Genomic DNA, 19,629 nt, shown 5'->3' on the forward strand with positions numbered 1-19,629 from the left:
CCTTTTGGTTTAATACCTGTGATAGTTTATATAATATTCCAGAGATCATATGATTTAAAGATGTGAATGTACTATTGTATGTAAAAAAAAGTGAAACTGTCGCTATAGAAATATTACTGATTTACAAAGCATGGGAAGGCAGAAAAAATAATTACATTTCAATATGGAAAGATAAAACATCGCAAAATTAATCTGATATATGTTTACTTTCTATTTTTGAATTAACTATCTAATAGTGTAATGAAAAGACTGATCAAGGTTTATTTTTTTAAATGTTATTAAAAGTTTCAGATAAAATGATAAAAAGATAATACAAACTAAAAAGAAAAAAAAAGCTGAGAAAGATTCTATCTATATCTGAAAGAAAAACCCACATGCTCCCAAGAAAGCAACTTCCCATCCTCATCATGACAAATATAAGCAATTAATTAACAAATATAAAATTCTTCATCCTAGAATTCATCTCCTAACAATAGCCAAATCAAATGAATACCACCCTCTCCGGTCCAATTATTAGCAAAAAAACACCTCCAAACAGCTCTAAAATATTAACATTAATTAACATATACAAAACTCAACAATCCACATTTCAACTGTTAGCTACAAGCAAAATTCCTTTTAAAAGGCATAAGATGGTCCCCAAATTCTAATGTAAACAAAATAAAAGAAAGGCAAAGTTTAACATACAGTAATAGAGACCATTTCCCCTTTAAAAAAGATAAGTTCCAATACACAGCATTTTGCCAATTCCAAATACCAACAATTTCAGAGAAAACTGCCCCAAATTACATGTTATCTCATACAAATATAAATTCTACCTTTCACTTCTCAACAATAGACAAATACACATTTCATGAATGTAAAGCAATCCCAGTATCCTAATATAAATAAAAGACTTGAATTTAACATAAGAGATAATTTCTCCTTTAAAAAGACAAATTCATTTTTATAGTTCAAGTACTATGAAGTTAGAAGACATACAGTAACAATAGGGGAAAGAACCTAAATATCTTATTAAGTGTAAGTAAATCCAATATACTACATTTTACCAGGAAAGATGTCACCAAGTCCAAAATGTACCACCCAAAATAACAATGTGTCCCATTTTATCCTTGGTCAAATAGGTCAACTTTATATTCCTTTTTTCCTATTACAGAACAATTTTTTTCTATAATTCATTTAGATAATGGTTGATTCTTGTTACAAATTTTAAAGTACTTTAAATGGTCTCTTTTGTGCATCCAATAAAAAGGAATTATTCCATTGCTCTTTGGGGTTAAATTTTTATTTCCTTCTTAATTTGTAAAAAACCTTCATCCAGTTTTCTCTTTATAACTGATGACAAGTTCTTATTCAAAGTTTGGTTCATATTTTTCTCAGGTAAATTTTGTTGCGTATCTTGTTCTGTAACATCTTTTTTGGGAACAGACTGTTTTCAAAAAAGCACATGATAGCTGACATAATTTATTCAAAATCCGATTACAGTCCTGAATGCCATTGTATATTACTTGTCTTATCATGTTTCTAATATCGGAAACAATTTTTCTTTCGCACAAGCAGGCATCTATTCTTTAAAAATAGTTTCAAGGTCATAATATTCATAATCCAATATGCCAATGTTTTTTGAACCCTTAATCTGTTAAAATATTTTTGTAGCCAAAACCTTCTCTTGTTTTTTGCTGTTTATTTTAAATTCTTAAGGATCATTGTCACTGTGTTTTTTTAAGTTTTGCCAGCTTCGCTCATTTCTAATTGTACATCTCTTTCTGCTCTGCACTGTGTATTATCTTATTTTGTAACCATAGTGACTCCAGCTATGTCCAGCCAATGTTTTGGTTTTAAACTGTTTTGTGCGCAGGCCTAGAAAAGGTTCTCACAGTTTCTGTTTAACTTTCTCCTTCTGCCTGATGAGAGAATGTAGTCAGTCTAGGTCTTTTGTTTTCTCATTAAAAGTTTTACTATAGAATATGACTTGGATTTCTTTTCTTTGATATTGACCATGCAAATGAACCACGGTCCATCCACCTCTGGTCGGACTGTTAATTGTTCCGCGACAATCATAAAAGTAGATCTTCATGTTCTTACATTAAGGATTGAAGGCACTCCCCAGCTATTTCCAACTTTGTCATTTTGAAGGTATCTAATTTCTTTGAAGCAATTCATATTGTAGGCAATGTCTGAAGAAGGTTAGCAAGGGAAGAGGATGAAGTTAGTGTCCTTTGAAAAGGCTCCATTTGCCACTAAAGCAATTATAGCAATTTCTTCTGTCTTCCTATTGCCCCCCTCTGGAGGCTGCAATTTTGCAATTTCTCTGTGTTACGTTAACACAGTACATAAATTTATTTACACACACAAACAGACAAACACAAATTAATATGCAGAAAATGCTAAGAATAGCTGAGAGGGACAAATTGCAGCTCCTGGTTGGCCTAAAACTGCCTCCTATCATGTATTTGCAATAGTACTAATCACCTGTTGACAAAGAGATTGGAGAGTAAAAAGGATGGCTTCTAACGTTCTTCTGAATTCTTCAATAAAGCCAAAAATGACTGGACATGCAGATACACTGGTTAAAAAGATTAGAGATAGGGAATTTCGCCGGGACCTGAAAACCTGGTTTTTCGATCTATCAGGCCTGGACTGAAGGGTTTTGAGCTTTTTAAATATTGTTTTAATTGTTGGGCTTAATTAATTTAATCTATTTTAATTATATTAAAATATTATATTATCTTTATATTGTATTTTATGCTGCCCTGTAAACCGCCCTGAGTCCTTCGGGAATAGGGCGGTATAAAAATCTAATTAAATAAATAAATCGCAGATGTTGGCTTTCTGGTTGGAACCCTTAAGCAGGGACCATCTGCACTACAGATTTTGCATTTGGTTGCACATTCTATATTTTCTTTGACTCATTTTTTCCATTTTTCCTTTTAACCACTTATTATGTCACTAATTTGACTATGGAGATTCTCATTCATCCAGGTCATAGTTATCCCAAAGATGCTTTTTCATGAGGCAACTGGAGCTGAAGAAGCTTCTTGGATGAGAAGCAAAACATCTTCAAAGAAAAACCAGAAAGTCCAGTTGCCTTGTGAAAAAACATCTTTGGGTCACTGATTTGAATTATCTGATTTGTAGACTGACCTAATTAGCAGATTAATGTGATGTAAAAGATGAGTTGGTTGTAAAAAAAAATCTTAAATGGTAAAATATTATTTATTATGTCATCAGCTAATAACTGCAAAGGTACCAGTACTGAAAAGAAGTACATGCTCATACAAAATTCAGTCATTCTGTAACAATTCTCCCTGCAATAATTGTACGACTTGCCATTGTATATTCTTTTCTTAAATGGAAAACTATATTACTACACTAAGTGCAAAGGCAATTATTGGGCAATTTAAGTTAAGGCATTTATCTGCATGCTGTCTGTAAGGAGTGCCCAACTCATGTCAGCAAAAGGGAAGTAATACCAGAAACAGTTGTGTTGGCCAGGACTTATCTAGCAAAACATGGCATGCATCAACTCCATTAGCCAGTGCCAGCATTTTTCTGGAGACAGAAGCAAAACATATTGTCAGCTAGTAGCTTCTGCACCCTGTGCTATCAGACCATTGTATCAAGATGCTGATTCACCAGATAACTGTCTATGCAAGACAGAAGGTCTATTATGTTCTGCAACCAACTGTAGCCCCTGTCTTGCTGCTTTGACAAGACAGAAGATCTCCAAGTGATGAAAGGTTGCATTTTGTTCTCTCATATGGTGCTAAGATGCAAATAAATAAAGAACGGGGGTGGAGGGAAAGCTTGTAATGTTCCCTCAAGTAAGAGGTGCATCTAGGGTCCTGATTGTATCAGTCTGTTGCAAAACAGAGGAATTGTAGACTCAGCACTGTTGACTGAGACTTGCTTTAGGTCTATTGAATTGGCTCCAAATTCCACTGCCAAGAATGAGTGAAGAAAACATTGGTGAACACACACACACACACACAAACACACACACAAGGTGACAGAGAAGGGGGGAAATAGAAGGAATGTGTTTTAAATTGTTTTATATGAATTTTATTTAAATAGTTTGATTCTTTTGGATTTGTCAAGAGTTCTACAGGGTCCTTGTAAGAATTATTTTCAGCATCTGTTGGATAAATTTGCTTGGATTTGCACAGAGCTGGACTCTTGTTGTTCAGGTCCCATGGCACTGACTGGGGCATGGTCTTTTTAAATTATCCATTCTAGGAGGAGTTTGAGCCTGTTGGTCCTGAGGAAGTGGACAGTTTCTTAGGGTTGTGAGTTCTGCCAACTGTGCTTCAGATCCATGCTCCTCTTAGTTTAGCTAACAACTTCCGGGAAGTGACATGTCAGATCTAAGCAAAGGTGAATGTTTTTTGTAGGAGGGGACAGTGTCACCTACCTCTAAGGAAGCAGTGGTTCATCCTCTCCTGAATACTGTGGCATTCAGTTGTGTGGACAATTTTCATCTGATTTTTATCCGTCCTGTTTTAGGGAAGTTTGTTGATAAAGTGATAGACTTTAAAGGATCTTGGAAGAAATGGATGAACTAAATCCTTTACTATTTAATTTTCAGTTAGGATATAGCACCAAGAAGGCATTGTTTGCACAGGTAGCGTCTCCATCCTAGACTAGCAGTTTTCAGTACCATAGATCATGGCATTCTTCTAAACTGTGTTATTTTAGATTCCTCTTTTGTTTAACAAGAGTATGGCTAATCTAGTGAAGAGAAGGACCAAGGGTGACATGATAGCAGTGTTCCAATATTTGAGGAGCTGTCACAGAGAGAAAAGGGTCAATCTATTTTCCAAATCAACTTAAGGCCAGACATGGAACAATGGATGGAAACTGATCAAGGAGAGATTCAACCTAGAAATAAGGAGAAATCTTCTGACAGTGAGAACAATCAATCAATGGAACAGTTTGCCTTCAGATGTTGTGGACGCTTCATCACTGGAAGGTTTCAAGAAGAGACTGGAGAGGTATCTGTCATAAATGGTATAGGGTCTCCTATTTAAAAAGGGGGGTTGGACTATAAGATCCCTTCCAATTCTGTTATTCTATTCTTGTCAATGCTGCTAACATTGGATGTTCCCACTCTGACAACTGATGAAAATGCAGCTATTTTCCTCTATTCCTTTAACATGTTTTCTTACTTTTAGAAATCAGGTGCAGCGGGGTGTTGGTGTTGGTGTTGGGATGTAAGCTCAGCTAGTCATAATAATAACCCTGCCGTGGGAACCCAAGGACAAACTGATAATGTTTTGGCGGGCTGAGGACCTAAAGAGAAAGCCTGCTCTTTAAGCTGATTTGGGAATGTGATTTATGACAGTTTATTGGGGGTGGGAATTGTAACTTTGTATCTGGGGGAAGGGAATTTAGTTTTTGGGTTCAACTATGTAGTGCCAATACTTTGTATCCCAAATAAATGTTCTTTAAGGAAGAATTTTGCCTCAAAGTTCTTTTGATGGGTTTCATCTATCGGAACCATGACAATTCTATTCTAACATGGATCAGAGGGAGAAGTCAATGATAGGGAACTATGGTTACACAAACAGCTCATGTTTCCCTATTCATTGATTCAGTTTCTCAAACATTAGTCTAAGTGACAATATTTGCATCATTTGCAAATTAATGACTCCCTATTCTTCAACATTGCTACTTAGAATTTGTGCTGATAGATTAGGGAGAAGCATATGAATATATAGAATGTCCCCATTTCCAAAACTTAAAGGATTCTCTTTAGGAACTAGCTATTTAGAAGTGACTTTCTAAATAATTGGATGTAAAGAAGATCAGTCCAGTTCTTCAATTTAAGTGTCTTCCTCTGAGGGGCTATCAATTAAAGGTTTGCTGGTCTGGTAGCAGTAAAAATAAATTTAATAGTTAAAGTACAGTTGTACCTATATGAGTAATATATATACAAGAAAAGAAATTTTTTTGATAGTTCTGTTTATAAAGAACAGTTGGTTTGGGAAGGTCCTGAACCCAACAGTACATGACAAATTATGAAAGGATGAGTAAAGAAGGTCTCAGCAAATTAAACAAGCTGGTACTTGGGTCTATAAGAAAAGAGATTGAGGTTTGGACTTCTGGTTTTTCATTGCGATGAGATGGACGCCGGAAGATAGGGCTCTGCCTTTTGTGCCTGATTTCTCCCTGCTGGGGGCCCTAAAAAGGCCTAAAGTCGCCCTGAAGAAGTGATGAAGAAGGAGGGGTGCCTTGTTGATCACAGAGAGACAGTGGTCTACTCATTCGATATGAGGAAAGCCCTCCAAACAGGCAGGGGAAAGCCTGGCTACATTCCTGTGGCCAGCCATTAGCTACTGAGCGGCAGTTTGGCAGGTCGAATCCTGAGTGCCGCGTAACAGAGTGAGCGCCTGTTACTTGTCCCAGCTTCTGCCAACCTAGCAGTTCGAAAGCACGTAAAAATGCAAGTAGAAAAATAGGGACCACTACGGTGGGAAGGTAACAGCGTTCCGTGCGCCTTTGGTGTCTAGTCATGCCGGCCACATGACCACGGAGATGTCCTCGGACAAGCACTGGCTCTTCGGCTTTCAAACAGAGATGAGAACCGGCCCCTAGAGTCGGAAATGACTAGCACGCATGTGCAGGGGAATCTTTACCTTTACCTTTAAACAACATGTTTGGAACTAGTTGAGAATATTGATCCTTTTTTTTTTACTATTTTACAACTGAATTTCCTGAGAAAGGCTCCCAAGAAGCTAAAGCCTCCGAACGTGAACAGAAGCAGCATTTTAATTTTTTTTATAGGGGACAGAAATGCATAATACTGAAGTGGAAGTAACATAACATAACCGGGTGAAATTCAAGGTGCTGGTGATGACCTATAAAGCCCTACATGGCTTGGGTCCGGGATATCTGAGGGAACACCTGCTGCCGGCTTCAAGTTCCCTTCGTCCAGTGCGCTCCCACAGGGAGGGTCTTCTCAGGGTGCCACCGGTAAGAGATTGCCGGTGGACGACACCCAGGGATAGGGCCTTCTCAGTGGGGGCGCCTGCCCTTTGGAACCAGCTGCCAGTGGAGCTGAGGACTGCCCCCGACCTCCGTTCATTCCACCGGGACCTGAAGACCTGGCTCTTCGAGCTCTCTGGCCCAGGCTGAGGATTAAATTTATTTTAATTGGGGTTTTACTTATACAGGGATAAATTTAATTTTTTTTAAACTTGGTTTTTTAACTTTTGTATTTTGGTTTTTAATTACCCTGTAAACCGCCCTGAGTCCTCCGGGAACGGGCGGTATATAAATGTAATAAAATAAATAAATAAATAAATAAAGCTACAGCTTTGATAAATTTGAGAACTGAGATAATTGTTAAGATTTTCTCTTTGAATAAAAAACATTGAGGTGAAATATAAGAAATCCTTTGTCTTAAGAATGGAAAATAGATTTTGAATGACATCTATTGGTGGATTTGAGTATAGCACTACAACTAGCTTCCTGGCTGCTTCATGACTCCTAGCTTAATGGAGAACAGCTGGCAATAAAAGAAAATATTTTGGCATACTTATCACCCTGACCTTCTTGGATTATAAACACTTACTGAGCTTGGACTTTTAATCTCAAGAACTATTGGGAGAGGAAGAAAAATTTGATCTTTGATTATGTCTGGCTGGGAGAGGCTTTTGAGCTGTTTTCAGGGTGGTTGAACATTTTAAACACTTTGAACACTGTGGATTACAACCTTGCCTGACCAACAATTCTTGGACACCTGAGCCAAAAGATTACTACAAAATATTATTTTTAGGACTGGTTCTACTCTTATTAAAATTGGTGATGCCAGAGGATCTCCAGGAATGATGCCTCAAGAAAAAATAAACACCTTTCAGAAGGAAATATACTCTATGCTACAACTAAAGAGGTGGCAAAATTACACAGAACTATGCAAGAATGAGCTTAACATCCGATAACCACGATGAGGTGGTCACTTATCTTGACCGAGACATCCTAGAATATGAAGTGAAGTGGGCCTTAGGAAAGCTGAGCACCAACAAAGCTAGTGGAGGTAACAGTATTCCAGCTGAGCTATTCAAAATCTTAAAAGACAATGCAGTAAAAGTGCTGCACTCAATTGGCCAGCAAATTTGGAAAACTCAATAGTGGCCACAGGATTGGAAAAGATCAGTTTACATTCGAATTCCAAAGAAAGGCAGTGCCAAAGAATGTTCAAACGATCGCACCATTGCACTCATTTCACATGCTAGTAAAGTTATGCTTAAAATCCTACAAGCTAGACTCCAGCAGTATGTGGATCGAGAACTACCAGAAGTACAAGCAGGATTTCGAAGAGGCAGAGGAACTAGAGATCAAATTGCCAACGTACGCTGAATCATGGAGAAAGCTAGGGAGTTCCAGAAAAACATCTACTTCTGCTTCATTGACTATGCTAAAGCATTTGATTGTGTGGATCACAACAAACTGTGGCAAGTCGTTCGCAGTCGGTGTTGGCAGGGGGGCAGAGGTTGGCCTCGAGGCCTCTCGTTTGTGGAGTCCCTCAGGGGTCGGTCCTCTCACCCCTCCTGTTCAACATCTATATGAAGATGCTGGGTGAGATCATTTGTGGTTTTGGGGTGGGGTATCATCAGTACGCTGATGATACCCAGCTTTTTATTTCCACCCCAGATCAACTCAGTGATGCCCTCTCCGTGATGTCCCGTTGCCTGGAGGCGGTGAGGGTCTGGATGGGGAGGAACAGGCTTCATCTAAATCCCAACAAGACAGAGTGGCTGTGCATACCGGCATCTCGGGTTGTCCATTCTATTACATATTTATCTATAGGGGGTGAGGTGTTACCCCCCATAGATAGGGCTCGCAACTTGGGTGTCCTCCTTGATTCACAGCTCAATTTTGAAGATCATATAGGAGCTGTGACCAGGGGGGCTTTTGCCCAGGTTCGCCTGGTGCACCAGTTGCGGCCCTATTTGGACCAAGATGCCCTATGCACAGTCACTCATGCACTCATGACCTCTGCAAAGCTTTCTACATGGGGCTGCCCTTGAATACCACTCGGAGGCTCCAGCTGGTGCAGAATGCGGCCGCGCGAGTTGTGATGGGGGTCTCCCGATACTCCCATGTAACAAGACTGCTCCGCGAGCTGCATTGGCTTCCAGTTGTCTTTCGGGTGAGATTCAAGGTGCTGGTGATGACCTATAAAGCCCTAAATGGCATGGGTCCGGGTTATTTATGGGAGCACCTTTTGCCGGTGTTAACTTCGCATCGCCCTGTGCGCTCCCACAGAGAGGGCCTCCTCAGGGTGCCGTTGGTCAGGGAATGTCGACTGGCGGCCCCCAGGGGGAGAGCATTCTCTGTGGGCGCACCTGCCCTCTGGAATCAGCTTCCAGTTGAGCTCCGAATGGCTCCCGACCTTCACTCATTTCACCATGACCTGAAGACTTGGCTATTTGAACTTGCCGGCCTGGACTGAGGGACTGGGATTTTAGATCTTAATGTTAAAAAATTTTAATTTTAGAATGTGTTTATTGTTTAGGGCTATTTGATTTAATTTCATTTTAATTTTTATACATTATGTGTTGTTTATAGTGTTTTAATTGCCCTGTACACCGCCCCGAGTCCCTTTGGAGAGGGGCGGTATATAAATCTAAATTAAAAAAAAAGTTCTTAAAGACATGGGAGTACCAGACCATCTTATTTGTCTCTTGAGAAACCTATATGCGGGTCAAGAAGCAACAGTGAGAACTGGACATGGAACCACTGATTGTTTCAAAATTGGGAAAGGAGTGCGGCAAGGCTGTATACTGTCACCCTGCCTGTTTAACTTATATGCAGAGCACATCATGAGAAAGGCAGGGCTAGATGAATCAAAAGTTGGAATTAAGATTGCTGGGAGAAATATCAACAACCTAAGATATGCAGATGATACCGTTCTAATGGCAGAAAGTGAAGAGGAACTAAAGACCCTCTTGTTGCGGGTGAAGAAGGAAAGTGCAAAAGTTGGCTTGAAACTTAACATTAAGAAAACCAAGATCGTGGCATCCGGCCCTCTCAATTCCTGGCAAATAGATGGGGAAGAAATGGAGGTAGTGACAGATTTTATTTTCCTGGGCTCCAGGATCACTGCAGAAGGGGACTGCAGCCAAGAAATTAAAAGATGCTTGCTCCTGGGGAGGAAAGCCATGGCAAATCTAGACAGCACACTAAAAAGCAGAGACATCACCCTGCCAACAAACGTGTGTATAGTCCAGGCTACGGTCTTCCCAGTTGCATTGTATGGCTGTGAAAGTTGGACCATAAGAAAGGCTGAGCACCAAAGAATTGAGGCCTTTGAACTATGGTGCTGGAGAAGACTCCTGCGAGTCCCTTGGACTGCAAAATGATCAAACTGGTCAGTCCTAGAGGAGATCAACCCTGACTCCTCTTTAGAAGGCCAGATCCTGAAGTTGAAACTCAAATACTTTGGCCACCAAATGAGAAGGAAGGACTCACTGGAGAAGAGCCTAATGCTGGGAAAGATTGAGGGCAATAGAAGAAGGGAACGACAGAGAATGAGGTGGCTGGATGGAGTCACTGAAGCAGTAGGCGTGAGCCTAAATGGACTCCAGAAGATGGTAGAGGACAGGAAGGCCTGGAGGAACGTTGTCCATGGGGTCACGATGGGTTGGACATGACTTTGCAACTAACAACAACAACAACTAATTCACCAAACAATTGTTGCACACAAAGAAGACACACAAAGAAATCATAATGAGACTAAATATAATTTAGATAATATAAATGAGCAAATCTTCAAACTAAATCTACAACTAGAAAATTCCCAGACAATGACTACAAAGTATGAACAAATAAACCAGAAATCAGAAGATGAAGCAGAGGAAATGGACCTAGAGACGGAAGAGATAAAAGAAGGGAAATATAAACTACCATATACATATAAAATACTCCAAGATTTAACCATAACAATGAAAATGGAAAAGATGCCGCTGCAAAACATACCTGAAGGAAAGGAAGAAGATGAATACAGAGCTGTCAGGGGAAATGTCACAATTTGAGTGACAAAAAATGAAAAGAAAAATTGAGGGAGAAGAAAAGTGGTAGTTGCTTAAGGAATACAAATGGGTGGAATCTCCCCCCTCCCAAATACCCTACCTAAATTGTCTTCCTCATGCCAAGCAACTTTGACAAAAATAGAAAGAAAATTCCTGAGCGATTTAATTGCCTTGACTTGGAAAATGACTTGGCAAAAAAAGAAAGCGAGAGTTAGATTTAAAAAACAGTAGACTTGATCTATTAGAAGGGGCATTACATGTTTAAATATTTGTTTGAATACAATTAAAAGAAAGGATGTCCCTTAGGTTTAATTAGACTTTTATAATGAAAGATATGATTTGGAACTAAAATAGCATTCTTTTTTTTGATATGGGAAATATGAAAATAAAAGGATGGCTGGTATGAATAAAACCTTTAGCTAAATTTAATTAATATTGAGAAAATCATAATCGACAAAGATATTTCAAATATTGATGGGAAATAAAACCTTAATAAGAACATGAAAAACAGGATATTGATTTATGAATTGATATTGTTATATTAGTAAAATAGGATGAGGATGTTTATATCTAACTTTGTATACATCAATAATAATAAGAATTGTTGCTATGTAATGAGGGGAAAATGGAAAAAATATGGGGGAAAGAGGATCAGGGAAAAATACTGCATTGTGCAGTACTGAACAGATCTATATCGAAGAAGTTAATGTTAAATATGTGAACTCAGACAACATGTTGTTTACTAAGCACTAAAGATTGTATTTTTTACAAATCAATAAAACATAAGAAAGAAAGAGAAAAAGAAAGAGAGAAAGAAAGAAAGAAAGAAAGAGAAAGAAAGAAAGAAAGAAAGAAAGAAAGAAAGAAAGAAAGAAAGAAAGAAAGAAAGAAGGAAGGAAGGAAAGAAAGAAAGAAAGAAAGAAAGAAAGAAAGAAAGAAAGAAAGAAAGAAAGATGATTGAGATTTGATCAACTCTTTATGGCAGATAAAATTCTACTTTATACTCTGGATTACCACAATTTTTGAAGTGGAAATTGGCTAATTTGTGGTCTTTGCTGAGCTTGAGATTTATGCCGAAAACTTTATTTATTTATATTTAATTTCTATATCTGCCCATCCCAGTCCAACTGACTTTATGTTATGGTCAGATGAAAATTGATGTTATGTTCAAATGAACTGCGGTAAATACTTTGAACCTATAGCAGAAGCTGGCTGTTTAATTGAGAACACAGACCAAAGCCTTTATAGACCGTCCGTGGTCTCATACTGGGAATCATGGAAGAAAATAATTTGAAATTTATTGTGGGTTTGTAAGTTATGCAAATACAGCCAGTTGAGTCTTTTACATACAAAGGCACAGGGAGATTAGAAGCCAATGTAAAACAAGAATTCTCTTACACATAAAATCAACAGCATGTACAGAATTCATTTGAATGAGCAAATTAGCAAAGCAACTCATTTGGGGCATTCCCTTTTATTTATATACAATAAAAGGGAATGCCCCATGTGAGGCATTAAACTGATGCGATTGTCTCAACTATTTTGAAGTCTTATTGTATGCTATTACTAGTTATAGGTTGTCAGAACATGCCTGAGCAGGGGGACTGGGAAAGATACAGTATATAAACAAGAAAAGGGAGATAGTGTAGGGATTTAGAGCAAGTAAGACTGGCAAGCAGCAACCCAGAGTCCCCTATGGTTCATATTCCATCCTTCCGAGGTAGGTAAAATGAGGACCCAGATTGTTGGGGGCAATTAAGCTGACTTTGTAATAATGCTGCTTGGGGTGTGTGTGAAAGCCCTAATAAGCAGGCATATACATAGAATGAAGGCTACTGCTAAGCTTGTAAGCCGCCCTGAGTCTTCAGAGAAGGGCGGGATATAAATGGAATTAAAATAAAAATAAAATAAATAAATATTCAACATTCAGGTTAGCAGTTCCCTATGATGCTCCGTTATAAAGACTGCAAAACTATGCATGCTTACTTAGGAGGAAGCACCTGCCCTATGGAATCAGCTGCCGGTGGAACTCCGGATCGCCCCCGACCTTCGTTCGTTTCGCCAGGACCTAAAAACCTGGCTATTTGAGCTGGCCGGCCTGGACTGAGGGGTTTTTAAGGTTTTAAAATCAATTTTAAAGTGTTGGGGCTATTAATTTAATTGTATTTTAATCTGTATATTGTATTTTTTTAAAATTTGACCTGTAAACCGCCCTGAGTCCTTCAGGAAAAGGGCGGTATATAAATCGAATAAAATAAATAAATAAATAATCAAATGGTACTAAAGGTTATGGCTGACCAATTATTTGGTTCATTTGTTTAATTTAGAGCTCCGTGTAAGATTGTGGGTTGCTAAATGGAGTAGAATGGCACTGCATATCAATATAATAATTGCTAGTATTGTACTGATATGATGAAAAAATAGAATAGTTTGGAGAAATGCATTACGTACATATCTATATGTATATTCACACACATACTGTACACAGACACATACCATTTTTTAAAATTTCCCGAACTGAACAATGAAAACTAATCTGTTAAAGGGCTAAAGAATTGTTTTAGGATGAAGCTTTATTGCAGAAAACCAAATTTTCGTATATGGGAGAGGTTTTAAAATAAATGAGATCAGGAAATGTTTACATTTTTCTGTGTCATATAGTTCTGTATAGGAATCTTATATAATTCTTACAGTTTATTGCAGTTTGAAAGTAAACAGATTGAAACAAGGTTGCTCCATGAATTGTAATCCTTTGTGGTCATCATAGGATTAGTTTATTTTTTAAAAAAAAACAAAGTTAAATTAATTGAATTGTTGAAAAGGCATTTGCTTGTTTGTCTTTTTCAACAAGATTCTTGTGCTAGGCCAAAGAAAAATGCAGTTCCTGAGTTTCCCCAGTTTCCAACTTCAAGGAAAAACTTGGAAAATTGAATTTCTATTAGCAATTGCTTTGTTTGAGATACTCAGGAGAATTAGGCACACTAGCAGAAAAATGTAGGTGCCCACAATATTCCCCCAACTCATTTTAAAATTTTCTTCTTTTTTTGCTTGCCGGCAAAGCAAACACAAATGCACTAAAGGTAGTCCTCAACTTATGACTGGTTGCTAAGCAACTGCTCAACGTTACAACAGACACCCCCCCCCACACACACACAAGTGCTATGACCTAGTTCTTGACATTTTGGTCACTCAGCAACCAGGGCATATTTATGGCTATATGCAGTGTCCTATGATCACATGACCGTGATTTTCGCCTAAAACCAGCATTTATTTCAGCAAAAATCTCTCTTAATGAACAATGGGTTCATTTAACAACTGTGGAATTCACTTAATGATGATGGCCTTCAGTTAATGACCAGTGAGTCACTTAATGACCACCAATTAAATGTCATAAAATCAGGTTGATCAACTGATGACCCCCTTTATGACTATCACAACTTATGACTGTAATGGGCACGGGGAAAGGTAGTAATGGTTAACAAATACAATAAATATATCTTACACCAATTACCAAAGAACTCAAGTAATGCATTTGTTCTTATGATTCTTATGACTTCTGAGCATCCCAAGGACATCTGGTTGACATGGTGGGAAAAGAATGCTGGATTAACTAAAACTTTGATATAAAAACTTTCTCATACTACAGACCTGATTGTAATCAAATGTTGAAGCTAATTATTGAATGAAACAGATCAAGGTGTTTACTAAAGTGAGCAAGCAATTTGTTGTCTCATTAAACACACCAAGATAGAGATGCCAGTATTCTCTACAGTTTAACCCATGGTAGTCAGCTCCCACAGCTATAAACAGGCAGGATCCATACTAAGACTGCATCATCTATGACAGCAGTCTCCAACCTTTGCAGCTTGGCAGTCTGGCTGGGGGGTGGTGTAGAAGGGAACTGGGCCACTTGGGTGGTGGGCTGGTGTGTGCACGCAGCCTTTGCGCAAGCCTACCAGCCCGCCACTTGTGAAAGTTGAACTGTGCGTAAACACACATGCGCATTCCAGCCAACCACTCACACAGCCCAATTCCGAATAGGCCCTGGCCTGGTAGTGGGCCATAGACCATGTGGTTGGGGATGCCTGATTTATGGGATTTACTGACAGTAAATTACATATAATTAATACATAAGATTGAGCTGCACATTTCCAGAAAGCGGAATACTATGTTCCAGTGGTTCTAATGCATGGTAGAAAGATCCTTACTAAATTTCTGTATTTAATAAGCCTGGGATTGTACTGTATATATTTCACATATTCAGCTAAATTTTCCAAGAAATTAGCAATAAACCCTAAGGAATTAGAGATCAAGAATTTCAGAGGAGACAGTCATTGTGTTTATTGTTTTCTTCTAAAGCAGAAGCATTACTCACATGTTCTTTTGTTATCAGCCAAGTAAAATAACATGATCTAAAATATCAAAAGATTTTGACAATTTTTATAATTATTGGCAAAATGTGCTCTGTGTTTATTTTTCTTTGGATATTGTCAGCCTTCCCAGGTAGACCAGACAGTAAACATGACCAGATGAGCTAAGATTTTATTAACAAAATCTTTCAAGTGTGAAAGTACAGATCTCCTTCTGTCTCCTTTACAGCCCGAGAAACTGGGAGGGCAGCAGGGAGAGGTGTTCCTTCTGAGCCTTTTATTCTACCTGCCATCCAACTGTGCCTATACCCTACTGCAGAGGTCCCCAACCTGCAGGCCGCAGCCCACTACCGGGCCATGGCCTGTTGGCCACCAGGCTGCGTGAGTGGCTGGCCCGTGTGCATGCATGCATTTTTATGAGCATTGCTCATGGCCCTGTTTGCAACAGGTATGCTCGCAACCCTATTGGCATGTGTGCATGCACGCGTAAAGGTGCCTACCCCTCCCTTTCCCTGCAGGCCGACCCAGAAAGGTTGGGGGCCTCTGCCCTACTGTATCTGACTGTACTCTAAACAGCTCTCCACACACGTATATACTATACAGCTTTGCCTCCTCTGCATGGCTTTTGGGTTTTGTCGGTGAAAGAAAACCAGTTTCTTTATAACCAGAGCCAACCAAGTTTTGGAGTTTTTGTTTTATGGTTTGCTGGAGAACCATGGAATTATTATCACTACAAACAGGGTGGTACAGCCTTGGGTCATATGAGATGAAATGTTCTTGCTAAAGGTGAAGATCCTTTAATACTCTAGACCAGACATGTCAAACACAAGGCCCGGGGGCCAGATCCGGCCCGCGAAGTGGTTTCATGCGGCCCACGAAGCCATCCTGGAAAGAGTGAGGGAACGGCCCCCACTGCCTTGGCCCTGGCCCAGAGACCCTCCTTCTGCCAGAGACCCCCAGATCTGTCCCACTCCTGCCCAGGCCCCTATAGGCACCCTTGATGCCAACGATGTAGAGCTGGCCACGCCCACCCAGTAGGCCACACCCACTCTAGCCACGCCCACCCAGTAGGCCACACCCACCCTGGCCATACCCACCCGGCCCCCTGAGGGCAACCGCAATGCTGATGCCGCCCTCAATGAAATTGGGTTTGACACCCCTGCTCTAGACAACAGTTTTGGCTGTTATGGTAGATTCATGGTTTAATCCGCAAAAGACCCTGTTTTCTTTGCTATTTCGATGATGGATTAATCACCATGTACTCCTGATTTGGTTCAGTGTAATGCACAGTGGAGTAGAAAAATATTATTGTATGCCATGTTGCAAAGATAAAAACTAATTGTGATAATTTATGCCATTCTAATCATAATGAGCAGAATGTTCAGAAAAAAGCACCTGGTGAAATAAATTTATTTATTTAGATATTAAATATAGAACTGTCTATGTCATTCACAGAGCAATTAAATATTTTCCCAAGGCAACCTTTTGTACATAGAGAACATTGTCAGCAAAGCTTGCTCCAAGTTATTTTTATTTTGTTAGCTTTGAAGGCAACTATCCCACCTTCAAAATTACCTTTGCAGAAGATAAAAGAATAAGAGATAATCCTCAACTTATGAGCCCAGTTGACCCCAAAATTTCTATTGCTAAGTGAGACAGTCTTGAAGTGAACTTTGCCCCATTTTATGACCTTTCTTGCCATAGTTGTTAAGTGAGTCACTTCCATTGTTAACTTAGTAACATGGTTGTTAAGTGAATCTGGCTTCCCCATTGACTTTGCTTGTTCAGAAGGTTGCAAAAAGTGATCACATGATCCTGGGACACTGCAACTGCCACAAATATGTGTCAGTTGCCAAGCACCTGAATTTTGATCACATGACCATGGGGATGCTGCAATGGTTGTGTGAAAAACGGTCATCAGTCACTTCTTCAGTGCCGTTGTAACTTCTAACAGTAACCAAATGAACTGTTGTAAGCTGAGGACTACCTGTAAAGGAATCTTATTCCTGATACCGATGGTAGGGAAGCCATTTCCACTTCATTTGAGGAGAACAAATGTAGGGCCACAGGGAAAGTTTTGTCTTGCACACACAATTCTTTGTGCCAACTCTTGGCCATGGTTATCTCTGTGTAAGACAGCCAACCTGCATTAGCTAGTGATGGGGCAGCCCCTTGCTACTGGTAGTCCTTAGATCAGGGGTGTCAAACTGCCGGCCCACAGGCCAGTTGCATCATACGGATCCCGCAACGGCAATGCGAAAAAAGTTGTGATATGTCACGACACGTCATGTGATGCGGCGAGTTTGACACCCGTGCCTTAGATTATTATTTTCACTAGGATCAAATATATATTAGCAACATGTCAAAATAATTGTCCCTAGGAAGCCAATTTAATGTATAGGAAACTACAGTGCTGAAGCAGCAGCCAATTGGAGCTGTGTCTGTGATTCTTTGAAGTGATAATTCCATGACAGCACAGAGTAAAAACTTGTCTCATGTTTTTTCAGCCACAGTTCCAACCCCAGAATGGACAACTTGGCTTTAACCATTGCACTAAATAGGCCACAGTTTCATTAATATATGAACTACAACTTCCAATACAATTGTTTTCATTTTTTATTTAAGAATGAAACGCAAGATTTCTTCTTCAGGGAGAAGTGCTAGGTTGTATCTTATGGTGCCAATTCTTCCTCCTCCTGCTGTTCCCTATGTATGTCTCAAATTTATCCCAGAGAGCTAGGAACCTCAGACTAAATTTGAGAATGTATGTAGTCAAATAATATTGACTATAGCCTATTGATAAAACATACATTAAACTCTGCCTTCCACTAGAATTAGTATGTTGACAGGCAGATAAGAAATACCTTGAAACTCTGTTGAAACTGAGGTTACTCCAGCATTGATCTGTTGATAAATAAGCCTTTCATAACTGTGGCTTAAGTCTTTATACCAGAAACATCTGTATATGAGCCAGCACATGAACAACAACTTCATTCAAACTGGGACACAGAATACAATCAACCACTGAGTATATTAATTGTGTTCATTGAATAACACAATACAGCGAAGCCGCTGTACAGTAGGTCTTTCAAACAGAAGACTCTTCCAAATTATTAGAATTTATAAACCTGCCTAGAGATACTGTCTATTCAGTATACAAATCAAGCAAGATCCTTCCCATAAGTAATTGAAAAGCTCATTACTATTATGTAGACAAACTTTGCAGATTAAATGGTGGGGGGGGGGACATTATTTGGTTTGTATATGAGCGAAAGGATAATGAGCTTAAATCTTAAGTCCCTGTCCCTTAAATATACAATTCAGCTCTACTTATACTTTTGAAAGTTTCTGTTCCACATAGAAATGTTCTCGTATTTTGTGTGTTTAAATAAAAATAGAAACTTTCCAAGACCTTACCGTAATTCTGCAATAAATATCCTATATGCTTGCAGTCATGAGTGCAGAGGTACTGTGCCTACAAAATAGAAAGAGCCTCCTTCTTTTCCCACTGTGCATGAATTTTAATACTCCTAAATTATTATCCATGAAGAACTATATTTTCATTTCAGATTTCCCCACCTGAAATTAAAGTTCAATTTTTATTAGATTCTGAAAACAAAGAGACCGAGCTCCCTGGGCTCCCTGGTAGATAAATAAACCTTATTATTATTTTTAAAAAAGCATAATGGGCAAAGGAATGCTTTACATATGCTTTGGTTTGAAGCATTCCCCAGTTGTTTATGTATATTATTATACTCTATTAGTATATATTGGTTCAATGCGTAACTAATGATACATGATATTCATATACACTGTATGGAGAAAGAGCAGTGCATGTTAGACAATATAAATTCTAGCTGACTTTAACTTTTGTATCTGGGTTAGAATTTAAATTGCTAGGTCCTCAAAACTAAGCAGAACTGACCTTAAAAACACAATGAGCATTCTATTCACCATAGAATTCCTGGCTAGAGAACAGCTCTCAATAATTTTTTCCCAGCAAAATAATTTCAGAGCACTGTAACTATTTTCTAAGAAAACAGGAAATGTTTTCAACTCATCAGTGAACCAGATTTTTAAAACAATGTGTTTTATGTAAGAACCATTTGGTTAATAACTGAGAAAATTCATTTTTCTTACCACTCAATCAGAACCAAAACCTGACTGTATTACTGTTAAAATATTAGAATTATGTAAAATGAAATCAAAATTCTACAGCAGTAGAC

Source organism: Vipera ursinii (assembly GCF_947247035.1).
Source record: "Vipera ursinii genome assembly, chromosome: 1".
Taxonomy (NCBI): Eukaryota; Metazoa; Chordata; class Lepidosauria; order Squamata; family Viperidae; genus Vipera; species Vipera ursinii.